At 38.8% G+C, this 13,977-nt stretch overlaps 1 protein-coding gene and 1 pseudogene across 1 annotated transcript in view; one reads left to right on the top strand and one right to left on the bottom strand.

Moving 5' to 3' along the window:
- ROR1 (receptor tyrosine kinase like orphan receptor 1) overlaps positions 1-13,977 on the bottom strand; it is a 367,166-nt gene that overhangs the window by 276,491 nt on the left and 76,698 nt on the right. The gene's annotated exons all lie outside the window — the stretch shown is intronic.
- LOC118606782 lies at positions 3,585-3,703 on the top strand (annotated as a pseudogene).

The following is a 13,977-nucleotide window of genomic DNA, read 5'->3' as shown; positions in this document are numbered from 1 at the left end:
GAGAAGCACTCTGCACCTCAGGAGGGATGTTTCTGGGATGAGAATCCAGTCTCAAAAAGGTAAGAAAGGCTCTGTACCCACCCAAAAGCAGCTTGGAAAGCCACACCTGCAGACAGCCCTTCTGCTTCTCAACAAAGAGAGTCTTTGTCTTACACATTCTTACTAAATTCATCAGAGGGTCCCACTCTCATTCTTTTAATGTTTCCCCACCCCTGCCCCCTGCAAAATTTCTAATAAATTGTTTCTCCTGAACATAGGAGCTGATAAATTTTCCTCTTTAAATTGGAAGTCTAAATCTTCCATAAAAATAAATATCCCCTAAGTTTTCTTAGAAAAATACAGTGGTCTCCTCTGGGTTGCAGTAAGAAGAAATGCTATTTACTTAGTCCCCAGCTATGCTCCATCAGGAACTCTGTTGCCTTCCACAAACTCCCGTCCCACATTTCCACAAACTTCTCCTCGCCCTAACTCCCTCCAAGGCCAGTTATCTCAGCATAACTTCACAAATGAAGGAAGAATAAAAATTACAAGTTGCCATGTCATTTTCTCTTTCCCCATGACAGAGTCTACTCTCCCGCCTTATATACACTGTCACTAAAGCATGACAATAACATTAGGTGGTGCGCATTATTATCCCCATCCTATAGATGAAGAAACTGAGACTTAGATGAAGCAATTTGTCTGACCCACACACACTGAGTGGCAGAGCCAGAACTTGAACCCATGTCTATCTGGTTCCAGAGGCCAATTTTTTAGCCACTGTGGCTTTCCACACAGAGATGTTTAACTCCTCCCATCGGAACTTTTCTTTGAACTTCAGGCAAACCTATTTACTCTTTAGGTCTTGGCAGCTGAATTAGAACAGAACTGGAGGTAATTGCTCTTTCCCCTACATCAAGCACCCAAAGGAAAATGACTCTGCCTCACTAAAAAATCGAAAGCTGGACATCTAAACTAGAGAAGTCAGCACAAATCCTTTTATGTTCTCATTTTATAAGAAAATTGTTTCAGAATCAAAAAAAGGGCTATTTTCACTGCAGAAAAGTCATTGCTTTCTTAACCAAAGCTAGCTATTTACTTTTTTTCTGACAACTTCATTGACAAGTAAGAGTGTAATGCACGAGATTCTCATTGGATAAGCTACATGGTCCTCCACTCGGTGAATTTTAGTTTAAATGGTGAGGCTGGTACAACATGACCTCGTTTCTGTACAGCCAACCTAAAATCGAGCCTTGAGAGTGCAAAAATGAGGAAGAAAAAAAAAGAGACAGACAGGAAAAAAAAAAAAAAACACGAAAGAAAGGGCTGACATAAACACATGTTGTCCCGTCCCCCCAACCCTTCCTTCTCATGCAAACCGTTTCCAATTTGTTTCATAATTGCATTGAGTCATCTGGGCTAACACTCAGACCATTTCTCAAGTTCACCATACCCCTCACACGCAGGAGAATAAGCCATTTAAGAAAATGTCCCTCCTCCTCCTCACATAATCTCTTTCCCTTGGGGTAGTTGAATGGAGGTGGCTTGAGGGAGAAGGGGAAGAAATTTTGGAAATCACAGCTGATGAACAGCAAACGTGTGCAAGCGATGCACAGGATGGGAGGGAGTGAAAAATGAAATTCCTCTGTGAAAATAATGCACATGTCCCAGGGAAATGAGCCACACATTTTTATAAATCAAGAGACCAGCGATTTCTTTAGATGTGCGCCAAACAGCATTCCTGGGTAACAGTTCCATATCTCATGAGGTGTAAGCCACTTCACTCCATCTTATTAGAAACATTCAAAACAAGGCAAGTATTTTGAAACCCATAAAATTTATGGAATTCTAAGCACACCAAAGACAGAATGGACGAGGGACTCCTCTGTTTAACTGGTTTTAATTTATATTCACTTAAGCAGTTTAACCCACCTTTAAAATCCAACCAAGATTTGAAAACATTAATAACTATAAACCATTTTTTAAAAGCAGTCTCCCACTTTCTCAACAACCTTAAAACTCACTTGTTTAAGGCTTCTAGAAGAAAGATGAAAAATGAATCCCAGAATCCCTAGAAAATTGGCTATAACCTTTGTCCCTCACCTGATTACTTACCCATCTCTTGGGCCATTTTGAAAGGGAAGGTAGGCCTCCGACTGGTGGGGCATGTAGCTACCAGCCTAAAGATTTCCTAAAAATTTTAGACAGCAATTAATGAGGAGAGAAGTGATCAAACAAGGCTATTTATCCCAAAGCCCAAGCATATTCGAGCACGGTGGCAAGCCAAATACATTTTCAGAACAACCAGGCCATATACCACGATAAACTTATGAGCATGCAATTTTGAATAGCTTAGAAATGTTTCATGTTTTCCACTTACCTAAGGTACGACCCAAAAGGAAAACTCAATTTAAATATTTACTCTTTTAATTTAGCAGTGTTTATACACAAGGTAAAGGGGGGGAAAACAAAACAACGTAAACCATGTCCACTGGCCTCCAGGATCTTAATTAGAGCTTAAAAATTCAAATGATACTATCAGAAAACATTTCTAGAGCATTTACAATGTGCCAAGCACTATGAATATTATTTCATTTAATCTTCCAATAGTCCCGTAGGGAAGACACTATTTTTATTCTTTTATGCCCTGTTTGCAGTAAGGAAGCAAAATCTCAGAAAGGTGTAACTTGCCCAAGAACACACAGAGAGTGGCAGAGCTAGAATTTAAACATAGCCCACCTAATTCTAAAGCCTCTTTGAGAAAGTTAACTGCACTTCAGATAGTAAGACCTGGAGGCTTTCCATGGTAAGTTCAATAAAAGCCAACACAGGGAGCTTATTTTGTTCTAGGCACGGTCGTAAGCACTTGGCATAAATTAATTCATTTGCTCCTGATAATGTAACCTATAATGTAAGTACTGTGATTATCCCTAACTTTGTAGCTAAGTAAACTGAGGGGAAAAGGATGGCATGGAATATAGCAAGATGCCAGCATTATACCTTTCATAAGTGGTGGAGTCTGAATATAACCCAGGCACTTGGTTCCAGGTTGTTGGTCACTCTACTAATCATCGATCTAAGCATGGTGACCCTGAGATAGCCAATAAATTCTACTTCCATTAATAGGATAACAACAGAGTTCAGAACCAGAGGAGAAATATTCCACTGTAATTTGTGCTCGTCTGACTATATCTCAGGCATTTCATTCAGGTATTTTTACAACACTTTAAGATGTGAGAAACAGCCCCAGGACCTGAATGGTTTATCATTCATTTGCTCAACAATTTTTGCTGAGTAGCCAGTATGTATCAAATGGAGAAAATGCTCCTTAGCTTAGTAACTCCTGTGTTTCAGAAGTGGAAGGTCTGCTCACTTGTCATTGAGATCTGCCAGAGGTGAAAAGCATAGATAGCAAAGATGATTCCTGCACTAGGTGGAACACTGAACACGTGAACTCTAACACTCTGCTATGACCTATTTATCCTGTCTTGCACTGCCCACTATCAAAAGAATGCCAAAAACATCCTCACAAATTATAATTCTTAATCATCTTTAAGAGACCAAAAGAATCAACTCCCAAAAAAAGAATAAAAATGTTTTCAGTGGTCTAAGGCCATGCCACTCTGAACAAGCCCAATCCCGTCTTATCTCGGAAGCTAAGCAGGGTCGGGCCTGGTTTGTACTTGGATGGGAGACCACCTAGGAAGACCAGGTGCTGTAGGCTTAAAAAATAAAAAGTAAAGAGACTGTAAGCTGACAAGATCCTTGCAATCTGTGAGGTCAACCAAGGGTTGCCTCGCCTAAAAATAAAAAAATAAAAAATGTTTCAGCAGGCTTTATATTGAGAATTTGGCAAGTTTGAACAAAGGTAAAACACCGCACTTTGAAAATAAGCCAAAGGTCTAGCTGCATTCTAAAACAAGATGGTAATTATGAATGAAGGAAAAATGTAATTTCTCTCTTCCACTTCCTTCTTGAATTCCTCTTTTGTTAATGATTTTATTAGCATATCTCATTAACGATTATCTTGTTCCTAGGGTATGATTGGTCTGTTGTTTTATGTTTTTACACTGAGCAAGAAACTGTGGCATTAGCATCCTGGAACTCCTTGGACCACAGAACTAGCCCCTAACACGTCAGCCCCGGGCCCAGTTTATAGCAGCAGCAGGCACCGACATTGGCCCCTCTAGCAAAATGTTTTCCAATTTCTGAGTCAGGAGAAGCATCTGAGGTCAAGATCTATAAACACATTCCAGAATATAAGCACTTCCAAGTTAAAAAAAAAAAAAAAAGAAACAATCAAAACCACTGTAATGGCTTTAAATTTAAAACAATACTTCCCATGAACTACTGTATCCTTTGTTAAAATGAAGATTCAAACATATTTTCAGGATTACTATTAGTATGATTTTTTTTAAGTTTAAAAAAATTTTTTTAAACAACGTATTACTTGATAAAAGACATAATAAAAATCTTATGCTATTTCAAGGCATTCTTCCAGATAGGATAATTAATTTTCCCACAGACAAAGAATGTTTTCCCTGAACTAATTCTGAGAGTTTTTCATACTTTTTGTCTCCATCACTGGGAGCGAGAGATTTGCATGACTCAATCTAAAACAACTGAAATTAGCCAAACAAAAGGATGATGACAGGAATCTACCATATAGACGTAGGTCTGCTCACTTCCTCTGAATGTTTTCTCAATACAGGTGTTCTGTTTGCTTTGTTTTGCTTTTTAAAGAATGGTTTGGAGAAAGGAGAGTGGGGGATAGACTAAGAAGAGAAACAAGATCTCCCAACAAAAAAATATCTTACTCTATAGTTTACAATACTATTGAAACAGAAAACATCACTTACCAAGTAGCTGAAAATAGTCAAACAGAGGCATCAAACTCCACTCTACCTCTAGGAACAAACCTATCAGTGGAGGGTGAAAGTCTCCATGTAGCACTGATGACTTCAGAACTAAGTGCAAAAAGAAACGGTAGCAAGATTTGGCGAAGGCAGCTCAGAGTGTGTCTTCTCCATCACTTCCCAATCTCCAATTCCGACTGAGATTGAGAGAGAATACTTCTCTACAGGAATGCTGTCTCCATAAAAATAAAATTATAAATATACCCTGATAATCTTGGGAATGTAAGCGACCTCTCCGATCATCTTCTCTTACCCTCTCATTGGCTTTCTTCAGATTTGAGAAGCCAAAAGAGATGTAAAAACACAACATATTTTTACTATTGTGGGATTTGAAGAGGCCAAGAGATTATGACTAACAAAGTAAGATGATAATTATGTCTTCAATCACACCATTAATGAAGAGGAGTGAAAGATAAGTAATAGACAATCCAAAAACCATTTGTATTTGATCCCGCAGCAAGATAGTTGGGTGCTCTTGTAGTAAGGTTTGCTTTCCTAATTATTCTCTGAACCAATGATAAAATGATAAAATCAGACGGCCTTCAAGAACACACACACACTAATAATGGAAGAGAAGGCCAAGAAAGGCTGGGTGGCCTTGGATAAATCTGAGATGAATTTGATTGGGTGAGGTATGTGTCAAAATATACCCTGAAGGAAGCATTCACTGTATGTGAGGCACTACATTATCCACTTGTATTATCTCTGCTGAACCTTTCAACACCATTGCCCTTCAAATGTCACCAGCCTCGTGTGGTGGATGAGAAAAACTGAGGTAAAGGAGGTTACAGAAGTTACCTGGCCAAGCACCTGGCTAAGGAGGGAGCTAAGACTCAGGCCTAGATGTGTGTGGTTCCTACACCTATATTCTTTCCACTATGTTTTGCTGTTTCCTATTTTTAGAGACAATTCTCCTAGTGGATAATCCACAGACAAGATCATCAAAAGCTGATGTGTACAACATTTCACAACAGACGCATAAGTATGCGAATTTACCAGGAAAGGATAATATCTAGCTGTTTACTGATAGGACCTACCATAGACCGCTCTGGTATAATATAAAACATATTTACCAGAAATTTCTTCCCAGATGTATATGTTGTCAGTTTCTGTTGAAACCAGGCAGTTTGTTTGTTTCTATTTCTCCACCACGTTTAACACAGAAGATTTTGCAAAGCCACAGTCAGTTTAGATCTTACACTTTGCCAAACACAATACAAGATTGGTGTTTAAGCCTGACAGTGTCTCATTAGTGTAAATTAGTGACTCAATATTAAAACTAGAAAATAAGAGATTAAGAGACCCCAGCTAAGACAAGTTTCATTAAAACAATGACTTAATACACACTGTGCCCAGTTTCAGAAAGCTTCAAGCTCCCTAATCATTTTCTGGATGGTTTCCATTCCAACTGGTTTCCATGTTGGTGTAAATCCATCAGTCTCCAGTGAGGATGTGCATGGGAAAATGAACATAATGTTAAGTCCACAGAGACCCTGTTGCAATGTCAAAACCAAGCGATGTCAGATTAAATTACAGCCAAAAAAAAAAAATGCATGATAAGAAAAATGTCTCTTGGAGCCTGTCTGATTGCCCAGAGCAAATGCTCTACTAAGTTGGGTAGAGAAACCGGTTTCCATTTGCCTTGCATGTTTCTCACTGCTCCCAGGTTCCAAGAAGGCGCCTGGCTACGACAGCATGCTCAACACGCCAGTTAACACGACTGAACTCTGGAAACTCCCAAGTGTATCAGGTCTCAAAATTCCCCAGGGAATAATCACTTACACAAATCTATCCCAATCCTTTGCTCATATCATCCTCTACTTATTTCATAAGTTTCCATCAAAAACCCTGTTAACGTCCTGCATCTGAAACCCAACTTTTTCAACAATGAGGACCCCTTCTGATATTCTTCTCCCGTGGGTGCCATGTTTCAAGACTCTACCACATACTGATTACAATGACTAGAACTGTCTGCTTCGCTTAGAGTTTGAAATACTAAAAACAGTTCATAGGCTCTATTACTCTCTTAGTCCAGGGTTACCAGTCTGAAAAACAATCAGATTATAATGTCAAACAGGAAATAACAATAACAGTAATAATGCTTCATGTTTATTGAGTGTTTACTATATATGCCAGGCATTGTGCTAAGTGCATTATTTACATCATCCAATTTAATCCTTACCACAACCTTGTGAGGTGGGCTCTGTAATTATCTTCCTCACAAAAAGATTCAGAAATGTTAAGTAATTTGCCTAAGACCACCAACCTGGCAGCAGAGCAAAGATTTGAACCCCCACTATCTGACTCAAAGTCACTGTTCTCCTCCTCTCCACTGGTTCCCCTGCCTCTCACTTGTCATCATAGCTGCCATTTCTGATTCCTCCCCACTCCCTCTGGAAAATACCACATGCATTTTGCCTACTTTAGAAACTTTTAGAAAGCTTCACATTATCAGCACCTCCAACCTCAGTATGCACAGTGATCGTGCTCATTCTCATAGAATGGAGAGACCGGGGAGAAAGAGAAAGAGAGCTAGCTCCTAGAGCTTCAGAAGTATCCAAACCCAAGTGCAAAAGCATTCCCAAATAAACAAAGGTGCTAATTCTTTTAGTCACCATTTACCTGCACCTAACTTCTTCCACTCAAAGTAATAACATAGGGATCTAACTCCTTGATGTCCCAGAGCCCCTCAAATATTTCCTCCTAAATTCTCTTCTTTGAATGTGAAAGGCAAGGAGGTTTCACTCTGATAGACAATGCCTCTAGGTTTCTGGTGAAAGCACCAAAGATAGCCCTGGACAATGGACTCTGGGCTCTGCTCTCATTTGCATTTCTTGCTCCCATCCCTCATTCTTCCTCTTACTAAGAAGAGAAAATAAAATACCTGGATGAAGTGAGAGTGGCAGCTTCCACCAGATGCTCAGAGTTTAAAACACGGGTTCTATGAAAATAGCTAAATGTCTATATGCAGATATAATTATTTTGGGAAGCACAGTGAGTAATACAATGATGCATGTAGAGTGGGAAACTGGGAAGAGCAGAAAACCAAATGGAATCTACAGGATAGTTCCACCTATACTGCTGAGGATACGCACAGGTTCATTATTAATGAACCCAAAAATATATTAAAAGTTTGATTTGTACAAATAGTGAACCCACACACATTTTTCTTTGTGTTCTGAGTTGTTTCTGCTATAATACTTGTGCAATAATTTCAAAAGCATATTCTATACAGAGTATATTATTATGTGATACAAATATAAACAAATTAGCACCATAACATGTCAGCCAAGCATTAACCATTTAGAAAATGGAGTGAGGATGCCTATCTGGGGTTACTCACTTACCTCTCTCCCTCAAAAAGAACTATGTCCAGTTGCAAGATTCCTTTTGATCATGCACTATGCCTCTAGGCCTCTAGGCCCAATTCTTATGGAAAGCATGCCCTCTCTTCCAGGGAGACTAACAAATGTTCCAGAATAATACAATAAGGTCTTCCACAAGTGATGCTTTCTTACCCAGAGAAAGATCACCAGAATTACAGCTACAGTGAATACAAGTTGGGTTCCTAACAACCCAACACCACAAAGCTAAGTTCTGTACTGGAAAAAAAAAACTGTGTGGGGAAGAGTAAGATTCAGCTCAGAGAGTGCAAAGAGGAGAGAGAGCAATGTGAATCAGATTTGCGGCAAGGGTCTCCTATCTAGATCTGTTCTATAGCACACAAGCCCCTTCTTAGCAGGCCTGACAAGAGATAATAAAGTGTACTCTATCTCAAGGGACTTGGCAGGCTGGCACAGAGGCACACAGGCTGGGCACAAGGGTCAAATTTAGCTTAAGCAAAATGAACTGCAGACCAGCATGGAAGAACACTGGGTGGGTGCCAAGGAGTGAGGCGTCTTCGACAAATTAAAATTCTGGATTACTGAATAGACACTTCTCTGAAGAAGACATACAGATGGCCAAAAGACATATAAAGAGGTATTCAACATCACTAATCATCACAGAGAAAAGCCACAATGAGATATCACCTCACACTTGTCAGATTGGCTATCATCGATAAATCAAAAACAACAAGCATTGGCAAGGATACTGAAAAAAGGGAATCCTCATACACTGTTGGTGAAATTGCAAGTTAGTACAGTCACTATGGCAAACAGTTTGGAGGGTCCTCAAAAAAAATTAAAAATAGAACTACCCTTTTACCCAGAAATTCCACTTCTGGGTATTTACCTAAAGAAAACCGAAACACAGCCAAGATATAGAAGCAACCTAAGTGTCCATGAATAGGCCACTGGATAAAGAAGTGTGGTACACATATACAATGGAATATTACTCAGTCATAAAAGAAAAAATGTAATCTCACCATTTGCAACGACATAGATGGACCTAGAGGGTATTATGATGAATGAAATAAGTCAGACAAAGATAAATACCATATGATTTCTCTTATATGCAGAATCTCAGGAAAAAAAGAAGCGAACAAATTAAACGAAAATAGACTCATAGATAGAGAAAAAATTGGTGATTGCCAGAAGGGAGTTGGGGGCCTGTGTGAAAAAGGTGAAGGGATGAATAAGGACAAATTAGCAGCTACAAAACAGTCATGGGTATGTAGAGTACAGCACACGGAATACAGTCAATATTATTTTAACAGCTGTGCGTAGTGCTAGAGGGGTACTAAAGTAACGGGAAGGCAGGTTCGCTTTATAAACTATATAAATGTCTAACCACCTAATCATTGTACTACATACCTAAAACTAATATAAAATAATATAAAAAATAAAAAAGTAAAATTCTGAATTATTAGAATTTCCAAATAATCAATAATAATCACAACTGTCATTACCACAGTCAAGGGCTTGCCATGCACAAGCCCACAGGTTACGATGCTGCTTCAATGTCTCTAGGTTTTTACTGTTCTGAGAAGGAACTAGAACTTACGATCTGGGCACGCTTTCCAAAACACCCGTGATTGTACCGTGGCTTCAGAGGGACTTTCTCATTAATGTAAAGACTTCAACACAGCCAGGTCATAAGCCTCTGCCATCATTCGATGGATGCTATTTATAGAGGGTTATGGGGATGACAAAAGAAAACATAGGAAACACATGGTTCTTGGCATTGGGGTCTGTGCTAAGGTTTAAGTAATATAATTTGACTCACACACTAGAAATAAAAATGATGCAACATGAGTGCCTATTTCCTAACAATGAAAAGATATAAAAATACACATCAAGTCTTGAATATAGTTTCTTCTCTGTTCCCACCATCACATTGCCAAATTCTACTCATCTTCCCAAGCTCAGCTCAGTTCAGATGTGTGTCCCCCATGAAACTCCTGGTTAACCTCTCTGATACTGTCCCCGTCTGTCCCCACCATCCTGTGGGTGGAACCACCTCCTCTGAACTCACACAGAAGTTTATCTGTAGCTGGCCAATTATAATAAGACACTATGACCTACCATTTATCAAGTGCCTATCTGTGCCAGGACCTTTTAACAGCCCTTTCAAATCTTAAAGCATTTCCTTCCAGAAATGTAATGTATTATTCATAATTTAAAGAATAAAAACCAAACTCGAATGAGATTGAGTAAATTCTCCAAAGCCAAAAGAGCTAACAGGTCATAGACCCTGAATTTGAACCCCAAGTCCATCGGGTCCCAAAGCCTTTCGCTTTGCATTTTGCCATATCCCATAGTCAGCCACTCTCCGCCTCACATATACCTCTCCTACTAAGTGGCAGGGTCTTTGAGAGACGGATCTACATCTGAGTCATCACACTTTCACTTAAAGAGATGTTTTAAGTAATCCCTGAAGTATGTGGTGAATGGGACTCAGAATAGATATTTAATAAATCCTTGTTGAATAAACAATAAAATGGCAGAAAATCCACGGGAACAGACAGAAAGGGCAATTGTCATAGCGTTGGCAACAAAAGATAGCACTAATGTTTTCTGGGCCTTTAATTACAGAATGTCCTCCTTTTCACTCAGCCCAAGTTGATTCATCCGGATGAGGCACAGTTACTTTTTTTTCATTAGCAGCCCCACCTCCATGCCCTGCCTAGAGCTTCCTGCGCGGTGCCAAATCGTGAGGCCCTCCAGGCCATGAGAGCAACAGGATGCATTTCTAAAGAAAACTAAATACATTACCATGCTATGCAGCAACCTTCACTCTACAAGCTTCAAAGTCCCCTAAACAGCTAGATCAGGAAAAGATAGGCGAACCAAGAAAGGTGAGTATTTGGCCTCTGCCCAGTTTTTCCATGGTCCAACAGTAACCTATGAATCTTAATCTAGATTTACTTTTTTCTTTTAAAGCATAAAGGACAAGTGGTCAGGAACAGGTCCATAAATTTGCTCTGACGTTTATTAGATGAGGAATATTTTTGTCTGAGAGGTCAGCATAACTTGAAGAAAAAGACAAAAAACTCCCTGAAAGTGAACCACCACATTACCCCTGACATAACACAGGACTGCTGTCTACTGACAAGTGAGCCGCTTGCTATCACCTGCAGTTAGAACTCCTTAAAAGTCATCAAAATAGGTTAATTTTCCCCATTCGGCATTATCATTGCACATATTTCACATCTCGTACAGATTCCATGGGGAAAGGGACATGCCTGGGACTATTAAGTCATATAGCTAAATTCCTTAATGGCGAAAGAAAACCGACTGCGTGCATAAACCATCTCATAGAAGGAATCAAAGCACAGATGCAAACTGAAGAAGAGGTTTAAAACACAAGAGGAAGCCCAGGAAACTGACTCCACCGCTTTATTTTGTGAAACCACCTGGTCTAACATTCAAGTTTCGCAAAAATGTCTTATTCATCCATTCATCTTTTAAAAAGCATTAATTGTATGTATAATGTGGTGCTATGAACTAGAAATACTATGATGAATAAGGCTTTGTCCCTGTTCTCCAGAAGTTTACAGTCTAGCAGAGTGAGACTATCTAAGAAAAGAGTTCCCAAACAGAGCGATAAGTACAGTAGCAGAACAGTATTCAGCTACAACGTCACACCGTTCAACTGTCGAACTGGCTGCACAACACAGTGTAACTGAAATTAATTAAAATAATGGTTTTTTCTGTGCGTACCCAGTGATTTCACCTACGTTATCTGATTTCATCCTCAATTAATCCATCGCAAGAAAATATTCTTCTTAGGAAAAAAAACCTGAACTATCAGGCCTATTCTTTTCAAGTCTATGTAAAAGAACACCTGGAATTTCACAGAAAATAAATTTTGGTACAGAAAGGAAACAGTTTATGACAAACTCAGATATTCCATGAGATAAACCATAGCTTCTCCATAAAGGTTTCTTAATAAAATAGTTGCGAGCCACTAAACAGGCCTAGTCTAAAATAGTAGACTCCATAGCTAACAAAAAGACACTTTTTGCCTTTGATAGGAAATTTATAAGAAAAGGTTAGAAAACAAACAAAAACAAAAAGTGATGTCTCTAGGATTTCAAGGGGAAGGAGAAAGTTCCCTGTCCTAAATTTGCCCGGCAAGAAGAAATTCAACCAGTTCTCTTCCGTACTTGATGAAGAAAAAGTGGAGCTTTTATTTTCAAAAGAAACCACTTATTCAAGATGATCAAGTGGAAGTAACATTCTAAGTCATTTGGGGAGATGTCATGGACACCTTGGTGGGTTATGCATTGAGCAGCCACATTCTCCTTGCCCATATTTCTTCATGTTTGATACTTGGATTACCCCAGCAGGAAACGAGCAGTCTTTGAATGGAGGGTTTTGTTCAGAATTCTAATAGCTTCCAGCATGTGCCCCAGACCACAAGGAGTACACCAAATTTACTTAGACATCCAGGCCAGACGTGAAGAATTTCTCTGTCAGATCTAGTAAGCTGCACCAATTTAACATTTTGGCTTCTTGTGGGCAAAGAGAAGACAGCCAAACAGCACTGGTGCCGGGGGGCAATCTGGTGACATGTAGCAGTTCTTGAAAGAAAATTAATGAATACTACCAGTAACCTTTCTGCCCCTCTCTACTCTCCTCATTCAAGGGAGTAAAGCAAAATTTCAGCAATTGGAACAACTGCTGCTTCTTAAAACAGCTTCAAGTTTGGTGTTTTTTTTTTTTTTACTCTAACCAGATTTGCCACATCTCATTATTTATTTTCAAATCACCTCACTATGAAGTTTGTTGACTTAAAAGTAGAGCCATCATTTGTTTTATTCAACAATTTAATCCTTGTTAATCTAACAAATAAAATGGTGCCAGTGGCAATCTATGAGTCAGTCACAAAAGCTAACTATGTACAGTCAAATCCAATAAAATATTGGTGCCTATTATGTGCTGGACACTGTACTAGGCATATAACACATATCAATTTAATGGTGATGATAACAATCAATAATATTATTATAATATATTATAATGAAAACAACAATAACAACAATCAACAATAATCATTTAGCAAGTGCTTACTGTGTGAAAAGCCAATGGTAAATGAATAAGCATGCCTAATATCACTCCTCACAACCCTTTGAGCAACATATAATTATTTTCCCCTTTTATAAATGAGCAAAAGAGGATTCGAAAAGATTAAATCAACTTACCCAAAGTCACACAGCTGGTAAATGACAGAGCTGGGATCTGAATGCAAGCCTGTCTCCAGAGATAATACCTTAATATCATCAAAGGAAATTAAACTGAAATAACATTAAAAGTTTGTCATAGTGCAAAAGGATGAGATGGTAAAGTTTCCAGATTACAGCAAAAGAGACAGGCTAGTTATATTACTCATCTAAACCAAAAGTATAACAAAGCTACACATAGAATTTTGTCACCTCTCTACTATCCGGACAGGCATAATACCCCTAAAAAGAATGACTTAGAGTAAGTAATCAACTATAATCAGAGACTAAGACGGAACAGGTGATACAAAATAACACAGCTATCAAAATGCTAACATCCTTAAAATTTTTACCTAGCAGATAGACTCAATTTCTGTGAACTGAGCTAAGTTGCCTTTACACACATAAGTGTGTGTGTGTGTGTGTGTGTGTGTGTGTGTCCTGTTGGATTTCCTAGTTTCACCACTCTGTTCTTAC

Source organism: Rousettus aegyptiacus, unplaced genomic scaffold, assembly GCF_014176215.1.
Source record: "Rousettus aegyptiacus isolate mRouAeg1 unplaced genomic scaffold, mRouAeg1.p scaffold_m13_p_1, whole genome shotgun sequence".
NCBI lineage: Eukaryota > Metazoa > Chordata > Mammalia > Chiroptera > Pteropodidae > Rousettus > Rousettus aegyptiacus.
Note: the sequence above shows the minus strand (reverse complement) of the source record. Positions and strands in the feature narration are given on the sequence as shown.